We start from the raw sequence: 4,753 nt of genomic DNA, 5'->3' as shown, positions 1-4,753 counted from the left end.
GGGCGCTTGGAGGCGGCGGACGGTGGTTTGGGGGCTCCGGAGCCGCTCCGGCGCGGGGGCAGCCTCGGTCCTCGCCTTTATCCTTCTCCGCACGGYGCTAATGAGCTTATCCGCTCGCCCTGGGATGCAGCGTGAGCACAGGAGCYGGCGCACGTTTCACCTGTAAGTGGGTTTAACGTGTAAGTTGAGGTTATCCGAAGTGTTATTTAATCCTTTTAAGGCTTTTGGCATATTAAGGCAGTTCTCCGCTTAGGCGTTCGTCTCTGTGAGAAGATTGCGGAGTCTGCAACCTGGCAGGTTTTTAGATCTTAGCTCAAAGGTCGCCACAGCAGGATGCGAAGGTGGGTTTGGTTCGACCGTCTGCAGCTTGTCCTGGGGGCAGCTGCGGGTGCATCGCACCGAGTGCCCGGTCCAGGAGGCTGGGTGTACAAAACGATGTTTTGGCTCTGTTAAAGTCATACCTGTTTCCTCCTAATAAGTATATTCTGTGTTAGGTGCGTGTTGCAGTCTTGAAGTAGCTAATAAAGTTCTTGCTGCTTGGAAACACTCTAGAGCAGCCTGTGTGTGATGTGAAAACTGAAGAAAAATCACCGTGACCTTGTAATTTCTTGAGTAATCTACTCTGCTGTACATTTGTCAGGAGCTGGAGTATTACCTGTTCTAGTAACAGTCATGAGTTATAAGGGTAATTGTGGGCTTTTAAATGTCAAAGTTATTCAAGTTTGCAGTACTTTAACTCGGTTCTCAGTGAAATGTCAGTATACTTCATGAATTTTGTTTGCTCTGGGTTCTCTTTTTGTGGCTGCAAACTTTTCACTTTACATTAGACTGAGCGCCTACCTAGTTTAATAAAACTCTTGAGAGAACTATGGTTTCCATTAACTTTAAAGCTGTTGGCAGCACTGGTTATCCTACTTCTGGTGTTACTTTCGAAAACACTGCGGCCGTATGGTAGTTAGTAACCAGGAGATGTGTTTTATGATGGATACCTTTGCCTTTCCCCATCCATTAATGTTAAATAATGCTGTATTTTCCAAAACATTTAAGAGTGCTTGCAGCTTGGTTGTGATGAGGGGGATCAGAAATAACCAGACAGGTGTCTGCAAAGGGAAGTAGAGCATCAGCCAGCAGCTCTGCTGAGCTTCTGACAGGTCAGTAGCCGCATATGCTCCAAGAGTAATGTATATTATGTTATAATTCTACATACTTGATACTTATCCAGAGCAATAATTCATGGTGGAAAAATCGGCCCATTGTTTAGAAATGCCTGTAGGCAGGGGGCTGTCTTCCATTTTAACCTCTTCAAACGCGGGCAGGGGTGGTGTCGTTGAGGTTAGTTGGTGCAGACTAAGATCGCAGAGTTTTTTTCCTCTGAAGCCTGTAGAATACATGGTAAACAATAGATTAAACTCTSTCTTGCCTTTTTCACGAAGGGAAGAAAAAACTTAATTCTTGAACGCTTTAAAAAGTAAATTCTGAATTAAAGCTGACTTGAGTCCCAGTGTGAAAGTATAAGAAACTGTTCTGATAATCTTTTCCTACGGTAAGAAGTTAATGCAGCTGTGAGCCTCAGCGCTGTTAGCGCTCGCAGAAAATTGTGGCTACTTTCTTCTGGCCTTTTAGGATCTCGTGTTAAAAGAAGTGGTTGCATTCAAACTTAGAGTATTCATTATTGTGATTGACTTCCTTGTTTACCGAGAAAGTCAAGCTTTGAGGCCTGGATTTCATTCAGGCTTTTCCAATATAATTGTCGGTGTGTGTACGTGCATGTTCCTGGAGAGGAGTAAGGGTGAAAACTCCCCTGATGCTGTCAGATGTGCAGAAGGCCAATCCAGTTTTGTGAGGGTGAGGAGGGGGGGAGGTTCTCTGTAGTGCTTTGATTTGGGATGATTTGAATTTCAGCTTCACTGATATGTTCTCTAATACAAGCTGTTTCTCTTCTGTGGACACCCCAATGTGACTGCAAAGGTCTTTGAAGTGTATACAAAGCTTGAGTAACTCTGAGGGCCTGCTTTAAAAAAAAAAAAAAAAAGTTGCCCTACCTGTGTTGAATTTAGTTGTTCAAAATAATCTTTTCTCCGGCTTCTCGGTACCTGCTTGCTTATCAGAAATGATCTTCTGCACCAGCTGTTCATCTTTGCTTTAACCACTGTGTGAAGCCCTGCTGAATCAGGAGCAATGCTTTAATGGTACAGATGCATTTAGCGCTTGAGACCTCTTCTAGCAATTGCTGCAAAACATACTTATAACTTAGTTTCACGCACTTAGTTTAGAATTTACACGTATGACCTTTATTTCAAAGGACACCTATAAGAAATAAACTACTAAAATACTATATCATTTGGGAAGCCACTCAAGATATCTGGTATTATGTATCCCTCTATTCAGCCTTTTTCTTTCGGGGGGGGGGGGGGAAATGAGGGCAAACTACTGCTACTACACTGCTTAAACAGTAAGTCTCCACATTGGTTTCCTTCCAAAGCTCGTAGGTTAGTGACAATGTTCCAAGGCTCCTGTTGAAGGAAAGTATGAGGTTCAGTGTTATCACACACAGCGATGGAAAATCCTTTTCCTGGAAGAACCTAGTAGAAACAATAGCTGGAGAAATGTCTGACACCTTATTGTAGCAGCTGTGTGAACTCTTGTAGGGAAGAGATTCCTTGGTTCTGGCAGAAACAACTCTTTCCCTTTGGGCTTAGCGTGCTGAGAAACCACCTCTTCCACCAAGCAGAGCACCTTTGCCTTGTTAAATCATTCTTTGTACTCTTCAGGGAATTTATTACCTGATGTCAGGAATAATGAGATTTGTTATTTTTTTCCTCTGTGGGAAAGCCTGTCGTTTCCAACTGGCTGTTAGAACTGTGCTTGCAATTAAATGATTCCTTGTCTTGAATATGTAACAATCTTTTCCTTATTTTAAATATTAGACAATAATTTAGTTATTTGCCATTAATACCTCTCTCACTGGTGCAAATCTAGCTTTGGTTTGTAAGTAGCAACCCATTATATGCTTGCTATGTGGATCGAGTTGGTTGAAAATCAGACTGCCACTCATGCAGTATCTCAGTCTTGCTGCTCAGTCCTTCAGGGAAAGTCTGGGATCTGAGTTRTTAATAATAAATTGGTCCATGTGTTGTAATATGCAGGTAATATATTGTCCTGGGATGATCTTCCAGTTGACGCATGAGTTGCGTAGTTAAAGATGCTTCCATGACTGTTTTTTGTATTGATTGCTGTATCAAAGTCCTAGAAACAAAAGCCTCTATCATCAGTGACAGATTTGCTTTCTAGAATTGAGTTTTAAAAAATAAATAAATAAAGGGGGCAACGTTCCAGGAAAAGGTGCTATAGACATTGCTGTAATAATGTTAGGAGTGAAGGATCACAGTATTTYGCTTCAGGAGGGTCTTGGTAATTTCTTTAGATGCAGGGAAGTTGCGTGTGTGGCTGAAAGCAGAGTAGGCATGGCTTTTGCTTTAGCTTGATCCTTTTCTGCGAGGGCTAATGAGCTTATCAGTTTTGAGGAAGCTGCTGCGTGCAAAGAGGCTGGAGCCTGATGCACCTCTTACAATTTCTGTTTATTTCCTTATTGTACCTAGTCTCGTTTCAGATAGCGATTTCAAATCGCATTTTTTGTATCGAGGCAACCGATAGTGTTTCGTGTGTGTGTTACTCCATACAGGTGGCTGCAGCCTTCCCGAGTGTCTAGAATTTGAAGGGGCATTAGCACATCACTCCTGGGTTCCAGAGAGAGGCTTTGTGCCTGCTGTAATAGGTCCCATTGTATTTAGTTTCTTCATAATTTTAAATGACCTTAAATGAGTATGATTGGCTTTTGATGCTCTGTATCTTCAACAGCTGGATCAGCTTGAACTCGGTTGTTTGAGCTTGCTCTGGAGCTTTCCTGTTCACCTCTTTTCAAAATAGCTTGTAGGCTTCTGGTTTTTGGCTTCCTGGCAATACATTGCGAAGGTGCCTGTGATACTTGCATATATGCTGCGTTTAACTAGTATGAGCTAGAGCCATTTCTGATCGATTGCTTAGRTGGTCCTAAACAATATATTATTGGCGATAATACAGCCTTCGAGATGCTCCCTTTTTGAGAGAGTTTTTTTGAGTTTAAAAACTTTCATTTGCGTGCTGCCCCTTGCAGGAGCAAGACTTGTTATGACAAAGTCTGTAACTGGGCTGCTGAGACCCAATCTGAGTGGAACGAAAGTAGCAGGCAGTTTGGGCTGGGGGGGCGTCAAAGCAATGGAAACCCCAAATTGCCTTTCTATTGCTAATTCCTTGAAACTCTACAGGTTGCAGTAATGATGGCAGCAGTCATTTGCTCTTAARCTGTAATTTGAGTGCTTGTTTCGGCAGCAGTGGTAATTTAAATAACACCCACTGCTTATTCCTGCTACACACACCCCTCTTACGTGTGCCGGTGCAACAATTTGCAGGGTCATGTGGTGAACTGAATTGGGGAATCGATCTGGACTTAAAGAAAAAAGAAAACAGTTTGTTTTTCCAGGTAGTTTTAAATCTAGATCCATTACCTGATACGCTTTCTGGTGGATGGTGAATAGCACCAGCCCGGGCGTGGCAGCGGGAATGGGCGTTGAAGTGCTGGAATAGGTACGGGGGCTGGAAAAAGGTGTGTTTCTTCCTCCCGATTCCCTGCTGCCTTAGCAGGTTGGCTTGGGAGCTCGTGGAAAGAGCTGTGTTACCTGTAAAAGTTAACCACACCTTTCTCTTTTTTTTTTTT

General features: G+C 42.9%; 1 protein-coding gene across 1 annotated transcript in view; it reads left to right on the top strand.

The window, feature by feature from the left end:
* Positions 1-43: 43 nt before the first annotated feature.
* Positions 44-4,753, top strand: part of MED26 (mediator complex subunit 26) — a 23,045-nt gene continuing 18,335 nt past the window's right edge. Inside the window, exon 1 of the mRNA XM_026067124.1 lies at positions 44-162. The gene's annotated coding sequence lies outside the window, so the exon portion shown is untranslated. The remainder of the gene's footprint in view (positions 163-4,753) is intronic.

Source organism: Apteryx rowi, unplaced genomic scaffold (assembly GCF_003343035.1).
Source record: "Apteryx rowi isolate R43461 unplaced genomic scaffold, aptRow1 scaffold_254, whole genome shotgun sequence".
NCBI classification, from domain to species: domain Eukaryota; kingdom Metazoa; phylum Chordata; class Aves; order Apterygiformes; family Apterygidae; genus Apteryx; species Apteryx rowi.
Note: the sequence above shows the minus strand (reverse complement) of the source record. Positions and strands in the feature narration are given on the sequence as shown.